Below are 14,878 nucleotides of genomic sequence, written 5' to 3' on the forward strand. Positions count from 1 at the left end.
CAAGAGAGAGAAATGACAGGGTTCCTACAGATCATGAAAATCCAGGAAAGTTAGGGTTCCTTTTAGTTCTATGTTCTTTGAAGATGACCCATACCTGAAAAGACGGTGCCAGCACGTCAAATTAAACAGCACCAGCTACACATGGAATCTTGGAGTACTTGAAGGAAAGCCCCAATATTTATGGCTCATTTGAAGAAAACAAATGGAGATACTTACCACAATGGATAAGAATAATGCGTTGAATGATAATGCGAACGGGAGTTTCTTTTGATGGAGCATTTTACCCACCAGGCAGATTGAAGATAGATTGGGGTGGTGGGGAAGGGTAGATTGGCGGCCATTTTAGTTGTTAAAAAAACCCTGATATTGAGCATGTCTTCAACCATTTTTCGGAAATGCATTTACCGATCTTGTTCAATCTTGGCACACAGATAATGAATATGGCTTACATATGCACGTCATTCTTTTTTCGAGATCAAATCCAAGATGGACGACTGGCAGCCATTTTGTTACTTAAATGTGTCCCCATCCATTTCTCAGACATGCACAGACTGACTTTCTTCAAACTTGGCACAAAGACAATACAATACATGTGTACATATGCAGATTTTGTTTTATCATCCGACCAAAGATGGCCGACTGACAGCCTTTAACTCCGTACACCAAAATTACTAAAACCACAGCAGTGGCTATGGACATTTTGTCTTTTTCTTCTTGTTTTCTATCACTCACACAATGTGAGTCTCCACTTGTCCTTCTCTTCTGTCGTGTTTTCTTCTTCTGCATCCTTCATTCCTTTCGCTCTGCTCACATTATTTATTTCATTAATCGTTCAGGTTTTGACGGTTGTGTACCGTGTGCGGTTTATCTTCTGCAATTGCTATTTCCTGCATCTTTCAGATCCGCCCTTTCTTCCTGAAATCTTCTCCCGTCCTCGCACACCGCTTTCACGTTCCCACACCCGATAACACCGTCGCTGAACCCCTTGATCCATCTACGAAACTCAGACATCCTGTCAGGATACACAGTCGCTACGTGCTGCAAGGGCACAGCACCATACCTGCACAGGGAACCTCCAACACCCTATCAGGAGGCACATTCCCATACATACCCTGAGTGACATCACAGCGCCGTGGGGAAGCACCCAGGCTGCGGCTGTGTGAGGTACAAGAAGGAAGCGAGCTCGGATAATCCCAGCTTCAGTCAGGACATAGGAGCCAGAGTCAGCAAGTGTAAGGTGTGCATTGGGTCTGTCCTTTACCCCATCTATTTATCAGCTCATCTTCATCACCAATCATTCACCCTGAAGGAGCTGCGCTCCAACGCGAGTCGAAAGAATTGACGCGACCAAAGACGGAATTCGTCCGAGTTGCTTTATTGAAACAAAACAGCTCAGGTATTCTGACAAAGCCCGTTTATCGGGCAGCAATATATTGTTGCGGATATGGGATTTGCATCCATCCATATCCGTTTGTAAATATTCCCCTATTTCCTCAATACTTCCCAACTATCCCCAATCCCCCATTCCCTAGTCCCATTTTCTGTAAACAACACTCTGTTGACCCGACCTCCCTCTATTTCCCCTATTAAATGTCGTGCCCAGGTTCACCGCATCTCATGTAAGACAACTATAGGACATCTTGCTAGTTATTCTTAGTCTATGTCAGTGAAGGACTCGTTTCCATTAATTCTGACCCTTCGTTGCACCAGAATGTGATTGTATGGCACCGTTAGGAAGTTTAGGACCTCCCAATACCTCCCCGCAGCTCTTCCTCACAGTTCAACAACAACAACAACAACAACGAGGGGAGGAAGTGCGCGTCCTCACTCCGGCTTGGTTGGTAGGGGGGTGTTGGGAGGGCACCAGGCCTTCCCAACGAGCCGCCATCAAACATGTGCTCGACAGGGTTACCAAATAGGGGCTCCCTGTCAGCTCCTCGTCAAGGGCGGTGCCCGGTAACCCCCGCACCCAATGGAAGTGGCGGACCGGCCCCAGTGGGGCGGAACCAACCAGCCGAGGGCGTGTCACTCCCCGCTGAGCATGCGCAGTGAAGGGGAGGTGACGTCAGATGCGCGCTGAGCTTGGAGAAAGAAAGACGTCCCCTCCGAGCGCTGTGAGGCCTCCCCGCATCTTCTGGACCGTGCTTTATCCTGTCCCCGAGCCAAGGTGCACCTTGTGCTATCGACCTACCTGTCCCTTCCTGCCATCAATCCCTGTGTAAGTCTGCCTTGTTCCGTTTGTCTGTGGTCTGTCTGGGATAAGATAAGACGGTAATTAAGTGCCCATCTCTTCTGTCTTTACCTCACTGCCTTGTAATCTACCCCTTTTCTCCACCACTGTAATTATACCCTCCTCCGGAGGTCTTGAGAACTGTACCCCTTGCGTCGTTTCCTCTTTCCCAGTCGTCGTGTCCTTTCTATCATTGATTTGGCATAGCGCGATTTGGCCAACGTCTGGGTGAATCGGGTGAGTTGGGGAAGAATCGGGGGAACTGTTCGGTCGCGGTAATACCAACCGCTCGGTAAATAACATCTTTAACCGCGTCCGCAACAATTGGTGTCAGGGAGTGAGATACGGACCCGAAGCGCACTTAACGCGCTCAAAATTACAAGTCACCGAAATTTGATTTTGTTTTACAAAAAAACCCGAATTTTGAAAGTCGCGCTATGGGAGATCAAGACGGCTGGGTTCCAGTAGAGGAGAGTGAGGCAGGGTCGATCCAGGACCAAATTGAGGGACATGAGGAGAGCGAAGCAGTGAGGGCAGCAGGTTCGCAAAATGGCGTCCTCGCGCACGAGGTTACGGGCGCGCAAAATGGCGCCTCGCAGATGGCTACGGCGACCGCGCCCGTGACCGTAGCAGCGCCGCTGGTGAATTTGAACCTTTTTTTAAATACAAATGAAGGCCCTTATGGACAAGAATGGCGAAGAAATGGAAAGCAGAATGATGGGAGTAATGAGGGACGGTGCGAGGGCTGATAGTGAGCGATTGGGGAGCGAAATGGGGGGCAAAATGGGAGAAATGGGGGAACGGCTAGAAGCTAAATTAGAGGGGTTAGACAATGGGATAGAAGGGGTGAAACGTGGGTTAAAGGGGGTAGAAAACAGAATGGCCGCTCAAGAGAATCAAATAGAAGGGGTGAAACATGGGTTAACGGGGGTAGAAAACAGAATGGCCGCTCAAGAGAATCAAATGGAAGGGATGAAAAAGGGGTTAGAGGGGTTAGAAAACAGTATGGAAGGCAAATTGAGGGACATGAGGGACCAAGCGGAAAGGGAAGTTAAACAAATGGGGCAGCAGATAGAGGGGGTCAGAATGGGGGTAGAAACTAAATTGGATGCTCACAGGGAGGAAATGGAGCAGATGAGGGTGGCATCTGGGCAGGAGATGCAAGTGATGGGAGAGGAGATCAGAAGAGGTGTGAGTGAGGAGGTCGGAGGAGTGCGCGAGGAGGTGAGGCACTGTGAGGAGCGCATGGAGAAGGAGGTGAGAAAGGGGACTGTAAAATTGCAAGGTGGTATAGAGGAGTTGACGCTGGGAGTGGAACAGCTGACGTAGGGACAAAAAGAACTAACGGAGCAGGTTCAAAGGAACACTGCGGTACTAGGAGGGTTAAAAGCGACACAAAACGACATAAAAAATGACTTGATAGCGACACAGAGGCAATGTCAGATGGTACGTGAGGGACTGACAACGAGGTTGGACGAGGTGACACAGGTAATGGAGACGAAGGACCAGCAGGTGAGGACGCACATAGAAACGGTCAAGGTAGCCTTAGAGGACGAACTTGAGGAGACGCACCAGGAAATAAAAGAGGTGAAGCAGAAATTAGAAGAAGTGGAAGAAGGGGTGAGCGAAATTAAGAAGCGACGGAGAGGGGATAAGAAAGAGATAAAAGAGGAAGTAAAAGAATTGGTCCAAAGTCTGTGTTCGGATCGTGATGATGTGCTCATTAACCGGATGAGGGATTCGCAGGTGATGGAGGAGAAGCGAAGAGAAAGAGGACCCGGTGTAAGTGGTGACCAATATGGTCGTGCGTATGATGCGCCAGGTGATTTAATGAGCTTGGGGGTCGAGATGGACCCGGGTGTTCGTGAGAGGCCGTTGGTGAAGTGTGCGACAGGTCTGGTGTGCGAAAAAAGAGGTGTGCGAGAAAGTCCGACTCTGGGGTGTGTGAGGAAAAAGTGCGCGCCAAGGAGTGAGGGTGCTGTCGAGAGTGAGTCGGTCGTAGCGCGTGTGCGAGGGAGCACATGGAAGCGCGGTGTGATGAGTGTTACGGAGGAAGTAACGAGAGAGTGTGCGCAAGAGGATGCGCGAGAAAGGTGTGTAACGGACGGGTGCATGAGGAAAGAGTGCGCTGTCAAAAGTAAGGAAGAATGCACACCTGTGGTGAGTGTTACAGAGGGTGTAACGGGAGAGTGTGCGCGAGAAAGGTGTGTAACGGACAGGTGCATGGGGAAAGAGTGCGCTGTCAAAAGTAAGGAAGAATGCACGCCTGTGGTGAGTGTTACAGAGGGTGTAACGGGAGAGTGTGCGCAAGAGTGTGCACGAGAAAGGTGTGTAACGGACAGGCGCATGAGGAAAGAGTGCGCTGTCGAGAGTAAGGGTGAGTGCGCTGTCCAGAGTGGAGGTGAGAGTAGTAAGAGTGACACGGAGCGTGAGTTGGTTGTGGCAGGTGAGAGAGGATGTACACCTGGAATGGAAGGAAGCACACCTGGAATGGTAGAGCGTGTGTGGGAATGCACGCTGGAATTGGTCGTGAGGCACGTGGTTGGGTGTGCGAGTGAGAGCACACCTGTGATTGTCACAGAGGAGGTGACCGAGGAGGGGGCGCGAAGAGGTGTGTTGGTGAGGTGTGCGAGCGACGAATGTGTGCCAAGGTGTTCGGTGGTCAGGTGTGTGACCAAGGCTGTGAGCGAAAGAACGAATGCAATGACGAAGTATGCGGGGTGTACGGGTGGCGTTGGAACACCGAGCTCGGTGAGGGTGAAAGGGGTAGCGTATGCGTGTAAGCATGCAGGTGAGGCATCGACGGTAACCGGGTTAGCGGTTAGAGCGACTTATAGCCGAATCGGGCCCTCGGTGCGTGCCGGGCTTCGCGTGCCGCGAGAACCAGCGGGGATCCGAAGCATGGCGGGTTCGAAAGGACCGCCGTACGTGATCCACGCTGGGCCGCGCTGGGAACGGCCGCGTCCGTGCTCCGCTAGGCGGAATGGGCAGCCCGATAGGAAGGGTCGTCATGGCGACCCCTTTTTGTTAAGGCATTCCGGCAGGTCGAGATCGGGCCATGGGATGGCTCCGTGCCGAGATGGTGCGTGGGACCTCGGCCCGGGTAAACCTCCTTCCCTGCACCGAATGCGGGACGTATCCAGCCGCTGGCACCAAACAACCCGCATTCATTGCTTGGCTGTACGAAGCCGAGCTTTAGAAGTGAATTGGCGCACCGAGAGGCATTAGTAAGTAGACTGTAATGACGAGGATAGTGTTTTGGCCCCGAAATTAGAAAAACAAAATTTGATGATTGGCAAAGGATTGGCAGTAATGATTGGCAGATGATGGGTAGCGATTGGCAAATTTTTGATTTGTTGAAATTTGATGTGCAAAATTGGTAGTGCGAGATGCCCGATGTGGTGGGATGGCAACTCTGTCATCCCTCACAAATAGGGGGCAGATGCGCGATAGTTTATGGGGTGGCTATGACAACCGAGCCAGGGAGGGCTTGGTTATATTGATAGGGACTAGAGGTGACTATAGGTGACAAGATTTAAGTAAGAGACTTGGTACCTGTAGTGGGGACGTAGTAGCTTAGTGTTTGATAATGACGTGGGAGCGCTGAGTGTAAGGGAAGACGGAGGCGCGCGAGTTTTAGAAGGGAGTAGACAGAGCAGATGATGCAGTGTGAATGGAAGTGCTGGTGAGCAGCTTCAAATGAGGCATCGGTGAGGCAATGCTCCGAGGTGTGTGTGAGTGTACAAGTGATGAATGAGAGAGCATTGCGGATGAGTGTCATGGTGAGTAGTGAGTGTTGTGGATCAGCGCGAATGCGCTTGGGGGAGAGAAGGGTGCAGGCGGCACCAAGTATGAGAGCACAGGTGTGCAAGTACAGGTGTGTGGAATATATGGAGCAGAGAATGAGTGGTGTGGAGAGAGTTGGAGTAAGTGGTACGGAGTGGTGTGCGTGGTGCGAAGGTGTGGATGGGGGAATAGTGGACCCCCATCACGGATACCCGGGGCGGGTAGTGTAAGTGTTAGGTAGAGGGTATAGGTAAATTGTGGTTGGATATTGGCATCTGTGGTGCGGGTGGAAGAATGATGATTGGATGGGTGCATTAGTGTTGTGGAAATGGCTGGGCGTGTAGCCTGTTAGTGTGTGTAGTTGGTTTGGGCACTCCACCACTGTGAGGATGTCGGCCAGGTGAGGCCGCAGGTGGGCTCTGGGAGCCGGTAGTAGTTGTTGTGGATGGGGCCCGAGGATCCGGAGGACGGACCCGGGTAGCCCAGTGCCAGAGGGCACCGAGGGGTGACAGAGCCAGGAGGGGCCTTCCCCAGTTAGTTAGGTTAGGGTGAGGAGCTAGGTAAGCTCGGGTGGCAACTGCAGTGGTGGAGGTGTGCAGGTGGGTAGACCTGCTGGGAGAGCTACACGTCGCAGCCCAGAAATTGTGCAAGGGCACCGGGAGATGAATCGGGGGGGGAGTGAGACCCCAAATTGAGAAGCACCACAGTTTGGTCAATGGGAATTGGTTTTTAGAACCCATAGTGTAAGTTGGCCAATGGATTGGCAGGGAAAGACCCCGGGTAATGTAAAGTTGTTAAAGTCATTTAGGAAATAGTTAGGATTGATGAACCTGTCGCACCATACGCAGCCACTTACCTGAGGTGATGCTGATGACTCCACACCTGTGTTTTCTTTGTTTTGTGTTGCAGGAAAGGAGAATTGCTGTTTGGATTTGTGAGACGCATCACGACGTGGATGAGACATTGGGGTGATTCCATCTCTCCCTCCTTAGGAGGGACTGATGATGAATTGGGGATGGCAGATTTTGATGAGAGTTGGAAATGGCAAATTTGATTGGTTAGGAGGGAGAGAAGACGAATTTGGTTTATGGGAGGAACGGGGAAGACAGTAGGGACGTTGTTGATGTGTAAAGTAGATGTTTATGGGTAGTGTTGTGTTTTGTGGATACAGTAAGGGGTAAGGGAGGGGCAATGTAGGTTATCTGGTGGGGGGGGGGGGGGGGGTGTACGGTAGGAACGTACCTGCCTCACCTGGTTCCCATGTGCCCCCAGTGTGCATTACCTTGTATTGCGTGCACTTTTGCGCCCTTACCACCTTACTCACTTGTCTTCTTTTGTCTCCCACCTCCGAGGATCTGGCTTTGGGGCAGAGAGAGAGGAGAGAGAGGTGCTGGCTCCGCAGTTGTGGGCCTGTACTTCCGCTGCTTGCTGCCTGGATCGATACACCATATGGACCGCAATTTTTGTGGCCACCCACAATGGACCGCAGTTCTTTTGCGGTCAAGCACCACCCGTGGATGGACCGCTGGGTCAACGTGGCACCTATGCCATACAGGTGAACCACTTTTAGTTGGCCCCCCTGACGGCCACAATTCAGAAATGGACGCGGTTGGCGCCTTTCTTTATTTCTAAAGAAGCCAGAAGGCCAAGTGCACTCCATGAAAGCAAGACCAGCGGCAGAACATCGGCCGGCTGCGACACCACCGGTGACCATGGACACTTGATTGTGCATTTTTATGAACACTTTATTGGTGCACCGGATGGTGCTGACTGTGCATAATGGGGTGGTGCTTTTGGTGCTTGGAAGGGGTGCTCTGCACATTATTAAAGGCCGTAGGGCCACAGGGCACTCGTGGGTTGGTGTATCGATGCTGGCATGCGTGCTCTCCCTATGCATAACATCTGCATGTGTTCCTCAAAGAACAGGTCCTGGATCGTAGTGTAAATATCAGTGTTGTATAAATAATGCTCCCTACCGGCTGTATGTTTAGTTTGAGGATGCTTTCCGTGATTCGGTTATCCTGTGGGTGTGTTTCTGTTAGGAGAAGGGTGCAACGCCGCAGGGGGACATATTTACTCATTTGTGAACATCTGTAAAACTGTCGCACTCAGGGTTGAGTTAATAGTAGAGGGAACTACATCTGAGTGCCACACTAAAGTAGGTAAAAATTTATCGGGTCGGGACGCCCCGAGGTAGAAAAGGGTGCAGTGTTGCGGATATGGGATTTGCATCCATCCATATCCGCTTGTAAATATTCCCCTATTTCCTCAATACTTCCCAACTATCCCCAATCCCCCATTCCCTAGTCCCATTTTCTGTAAACAACACTCTGTAGACCCGACCTCCCCCTATTTCCCCCATTAAATGTCGTGCCCAGGTTCACCGCATCTCATGTAAGACAACTATAGGACATCTTGCTAGTTATTCTTAGTCTATGTCAGTGAAGGACTCGTTTCCATTAATTCTGACCCTTCGTTGCACCAGAATGTGATTGTATGGCACCGTTAGGAAGTTTAGGACCTCCCAATACCTCCCTGCAGCTCTTCCTCACAGTTCAACAACAACAACAACAACGAGCGCAGGAAGTGTGCGTCCTCACTCCGGCTTGGTTGGTAGGGGGTGTTGGGAGGGCACCAGGCCTTCCCAACGAGCCGCCATCAAACATGTGCTCGACGGGGTTACCAAATAGGGGCTCCCTGTCAGCTCCTCGTCAAGGGCGGAGCCCGGTAACCCCCGCACCCAATGGAAGCGGCGGACCGGCCCCAGTGGGGCGGAACCAACCAGCCGAGGGCGTGTCACTCCCCGCTGAGCATGCGCAGTGAGGGGGAGGTGACGTCAGATGCGCGCTGAGCTTGGGGAAAGAAAGACGTCCCCTCCGAGCGCTGTGAGGCCTCCCCGCATCTTCTGGACCGTGCTTTATCCTGTCCCCGAGCCAAGGTGCATCTTGTGCTATCGACCTACCTGTCCCTTCCTACCATCAATCCCTGTGTAAGTCTGCCTTGTTCCGTTTGTCTGTGGTCTGTCTGGGATAAGATAAGACGTTAATTAAGTGCCCATCTCTTCTGTGTCTTTACCTCACTGCCTTGTAATCTACCCCTTTTCTCCACCACTGTAATTATACCCTCCTCCGGAGGTCTTGGGAACTGTACCCCTTGCGTCGTTTCCTCTTTCCCAGTCGTCGTGTCCTTTCTCTCATTGATTTGGCATAGCGCGATTTGGCCAACGTCTGGGTGAATTGGGTGAGTTGGGGAAGAATCGGGGGAACTGTTCGGTCGCGGTAATACCAACCGCTCGGTAAATAACATCTTTAACCGCGTCCGCAACAATATATACACATTTATGCCCGGGCGTTTGCCCGGGAAAACCGAGACCGGGCATGCCCGGGTGTCAAGGGCGAGTCCTGGAAAGGCGAGTCTGGACATGCCTGGGCGTCCTGGACGCGGCCTGGCAAGTCGAGGCTGGGCATGCCCGAGCGCTCTGGGCGAGCCCTGGAAAGGCGAGAGCGGGCATGCCCGGACGCTCTGGGCGAGCCCTGGAAAGGCGAGTCTGGACATGCCCGGGCGGCCTGGCAAGTCGAGGCTGGGCGTGCCCGGGCGCTCTGGGCGAGCCCTGGAAAGGCGAGAGCGGGCATGCCCGTGAAAGACGAGACCGGGCGTGCCCGGGAGGTTCGGGCGTGCCCGGGAACAGCGAGTCCGGGCATGCCCAGGAGAGGCGCGTCTGGGCCCGTCCGGACGAGCCCGGCATGGCGATCGCGCCCTGGCCGCGTCCTGGCAGGTGCAAGGCGATTGTGTACATTCAGCGGGAACCGCTACAACCCCATCATTCTTTGCCAATCACCAATCTCCTTTCCAGATCGGATGCATGATGCCAGCATATGTACTGTAAAGTGTTAAACCATTGCAGATAAGGATCTGAGGTGGGAATGTTCACGTATGGGGTAAGGAGAACTAGAACGCCACTTAGTAGAGCGTATACTTCCGCCGTGGGTTTAGTTGGAATAATACGTTTTGTTTAACATCCCCTCTCCCCAAAACAATAAATGAAAAAGAAAGTAAGCCCTAACTGTCAGAGAATTAATTTTGATATATCTCGGAATTAGATGAGAAAAACATCATTTAAGAATAAGAATAAAAGCTTTAATGCAGTAAAACAGAAAAAAATATTTCCCAAAAAAATTCCTGGATCGGGAATAATATCCTGAGCTTCACGAAAAACGAATCAATGCTTCCTTATCCCAAGGGCAATCATCCCACCAACTTTCATCCAAATCCGTTCAGAACTTTTTTCCAGATATCTTGTTCACAAACACATGAACACACACACACACACACACACACACACACACACACACACACACACACACACACACACACACACACACACACACACGGATGGACACGATTGAATGCGTTACTCCCTGGCGGGAGTAATAAACCTGAAAATCGCAGAGGCAGAACCAGAATTCTTTATTTGGTTTGGGAAGCCCATGCGAGGTTTCTTCTTCTTCAACGGCACAACCCTGGGTGAATATGTGATCTTTTTTTTTTAAAGTTGGAATTTTGCCAAATCTGTTTTCGTTTGTTAATATACCTCAGCCATTGACAAATCTGGAACCAAGTCTTTATAAGTTCATCAAATACTGACACCGCGAATGACATTCGCTGAGCTAAATGTTGATATCTCTTCTGAGGTTTGAAAAAAAAAAAAAAAAAGTTTTAAAGCATTATACGTATCAAACGATACATTTTATGAAACGGGGAAACTTAATACACACTTTAGTGGTTTTAAAATGACAGAATATGTCTTTATTAGAAGAAAAAAAATGAACATTGAAGACGACGCTGCTAAAAAAATACACTGCTCTAACGCATAACCACGAGTTTAAACTACATTTACAACAAATATGAAAACTATTTTCATATCACAATGTTAAATATAGAATATATAGAAGATAATGTTTTTAAAAAAATGATCCCTATCTTCCAATGGTAAAATAAATCCTTCAAAGAATTCCGGGATCGGGAATAATATCCTTAGCTTCACTAAAAACTAATCAATTCTTCCTTACCCCAAGGGCAATCATCCCACCAACTTTCATCCAAATCCGTTCAGAACTTTTCCATATATCTTGTCCACACACACACACACACACACACACACACACACACACACACGGACACACACACACACACACACGGACACACACACACACGGACACACACACACACACACACACACATACACACGGACACACACACACACACACACACACGGACACACACACACACACACACACACACGGACACACACGGACACACACACACACACCCATGGACACACACGGACACACACAAACACACACACACACACGGACACACACACACACACACACACACACACACACACACACACACACACGGACACACACACACACAAACACACACACACACGGACACGAGTGAATGCATTACTCCTTGGCGGGAGTAATGAATGAGTGCTGTAATCACTGTACAGTTTAATCTCCCTGTAAATACCTGCTTAGCCTGCTGTTGTAAATACTTTTTAACTCAACTCGAACATGGTTCCAGAGAGCTTATGGGATGGTGCGTTCAGTCCGTCAGTCTGAAAACACTTGCAGCAACTTCTCCAAAAACTGCTGATGGGATTGTGACCAAACTAGGCTAAAAATGATACTTGGTAGGAAGCAACTCAAGTTTGTTCATGGCATTTTAAAAATCGTGTTCTACGGGGGTCTACGTGGGTCCAGGTTTGACCCTTCCCCAAAATAGGTATTTGCTTTTTTTTTCTCTGAAACGACACAATTTCGATGAAACTTGACCACAACCTTTATCTTTAGTGTAGCAGCATAGCAAACCTGTTGTGCATTTTGTGATACAAGCACCAAATTTGGCACAAATGTACATTAATATGTTGCGAACATTTTCAGATATTGGGCCACTTGAAATTCCGTAATTTTTTTTTTCAAATTTTTTCAAATTTCGTAATTTCAAATTTTTCGGGTGACACCGTCACAATTTCGGTCTTCGAGGCCGGCCGATATAGTGGGGCGGCTTAGCCCAAATATTCAAAAGAATTGTGCATTTTGTGATACAAGCACCAAATTTGGCACAAATGTACATTAATATGTTGCGAACATTGTGTGGTCAGCAATGAAGACGAGAGTCTGAATTACATGTATGCAAAAGACCTTGTGAACCAGTGAAGCAAATACACGGGTAAGCATGAATTAAATCTAGGGCATGATATAATTTCCATGATGTTTACCTCTACACTCAATGGTGGAAGGAGGTAATGTTTTGATCCCAGCTTGTCTGTATGTCTGTTTGTCTGTTAGTCCACAAAATTCCAGACAAAGCTTGTAGTAGTGGTAGTTGTAGTGGTAGTGGTGATAACAGAAATTGTTATATAGAACTGAACTTATATTATTATTATATGCAGAAAATAACTTCATTTCTATATGCCCTGCAGTGGACAGGTTAATTGGTTTATGCACTGAAGGGGTCACCCTGGTGTGCACTGCTGTGTTCTGCCTCACTGAGTTGTTCAGGTATGATGTACTCAGCACAAGCTTCCGGTCGGCCCGGAGGTGGGGGTGCGGGGCCTGTCACGGAACGTCAAAACAAACGGCCTGCCGGGGCCGCCCAAAAGTCGGGCGTGAGGGGCGCGTCCACTAATGGAACGCCTCTCGCTTCCCAGATCGAGGGCCACGTGGTCAGGAGAACCTCGTCCCTTCCGGTCACACTTTGCCTATCGGCCGGCCTCGAAGACCGAAATTGTGACGGTGTCACCCGAAAAATTTGAAATTACGAAATTTGAAAAAATTTGAAAAAAAAAATTACGGAATTTCAAGTGGCCCAATATCTGAAAATGTTCGCAACATATTAATGTACATTTGTGCCAAATTTGGTGCTTGTATCACAAAATGCACAATTCTTTTGAATATTTGGGCTAAGCCGCCCCACTACTTGGGGTCTGTCAAGTAACCGCTGGGAATTTGCCTCGCGAAGTTCAAAGGTACGGTAAACCGACTTTGGGCGGGAGAATCCAGCCAGAGTTAATGATTGCACACGGCGTCCGGAGTCTAGTAGATACGCATCCTCTGCGTTATCCAGGGGTGACACCCAAAAACGGAAAACAGGAGATCCATACCATTCTGGTGTCAGGAGTAGGACCTTTTAAACCCCCTGAACACCATCGAGTTTATCCGTAACATTGTGACAGTGAACCGGAGATGGACACTTGGCCCAAACCTGCCACCCAGACAGTCACAATTTTAGCGATAGGTCGATAGAGGCCTTGCACTGTTTGCTGGGAAAGCCAACTAAATCTTTACGTTGGGACAGTGTACAGTATCTAACAAGTTTCTGCAGCCTACAATGAGATTTCCCCATTCCCCCATTGTATGATGTCAGGCTGAGCAGGTCCCAGGGCAATCATGCACCACGATTTGCAAAACCCCTTATGAGGTGTTTAACTGCTATTTACCCACAGTGTGCAAACTTACTACGTGCTTGGGGTGGGGATGGGTTTTGAAGCCCAAAGGAATGAAACCACAAATCTCTCAGATGAGAATAACTTCGGTTTATTGCACAGCAATACCCAAATGAGAGAGAACAGGGAAAATAACATTTATACAGTATAGAACGATTTACACAATGCCCTTCTAATCTCAACACAGCTTGAGCATAGTAACTTATCCCATTCACACACAATTAGAAGGCCAAATAGTTCACAATAAGATGGCGGGTTCACAATAAACCTTTCCCAGCGTGATGTCTGCACAGAGTGTGCATTGGAGCCAGCGAGATGCGAGACCAGAGAGATGTTGCAGGCAGTAAGATCCCCGCAACCAGCGAGATGCGAGACCAGAGAGATGTTGCAGGCAGTAAGATTCCCGCAACCAGCGAGATGCGAGACCAGAGAGATGTTGCAGGCAGTAAAATTCCCGCAACCAGCGAGATGCGAGGCCAGAGAGATGTTGCAGGCAGTAAGATTCCCGCAACCAGCGAGATGTGAGGCCAGCGAGATGTTGCAGGCAGTAAGATTCCCGCAACCAGCGAGATGCAAGGCCAGAGAGATGTTGCAGGCAGTAAGATTCCCGCAACCAGTGAGATGTGAGGCCAGAGAGATGTTGCAGGCAGTAAGATTCCCGCAACCAGCGAGATGCGAGACCAGAGAGATGTTGCAGGCAGTAAAATTCCCGCAACCAGCGAGATGCGAGGCCAGAGAGATGTTGCAGGCAGTAAGATTCCCGCAACCAGCGAGATGCGAGGCCAGAGAGATGTTGCAGGCAGTAAGATTCCCGCAACCAGTGAGATGTGAGGCCAGAGAGATGTTGCAGGCAGGAAGATTCCCGCAACCAGTGAGATGTGGCAGCCCGGGCCTCTCGGGTCTACGAGTTGCTCCACAGCTTTACTGGACCTCAATCGCCCTGATCCCACCAACAGCTTATGACCAATGGAGATAGCAACCAACAACCACAACCACAAAGTCCGACAACTCAACGTGTGCCTTTATATATCCCGCTCCCCAGTGTGTCCATGTCACCCTCTCGCACATTCTTTTTGCCAAGTCATCCGGCCTTCGAGTGACGTCATCTGTGGCTTTGGGGACCTTTCACCCAAATTCAACCCGGTTTATGGCTTGGCTCCGTCTTTCCATGCTGTTTTGTACCTGTTCTCACGGGCGGCAAACAGATCAAAAGGAAAAGGATGGCATGGGGTTAATTAGATAGTTAATCGGTGGGATAGATGGCTGGGAGATTAGATATACACATAATGAAGGGGGGACAATTAACCCTCTCTAACACATTGACACAGCTTGATCTCTGCTTACATAGT

Source organism: Myxine glutinosa, chromosome 4 (genome assembly GCF_964187855.1).
Source record: "Myxine glutinosa chromosome 4, kmMyxGlut1.1, whole genome shotgun sequence".
In the NCBI taxonomy this organism is placed as follows: domain Eukaryota; kingdom Metazoa; phylum Chordata; class Myxini; order Myxiniformes; family Myxinidae; genus Myxine; species Myxine glutinosa.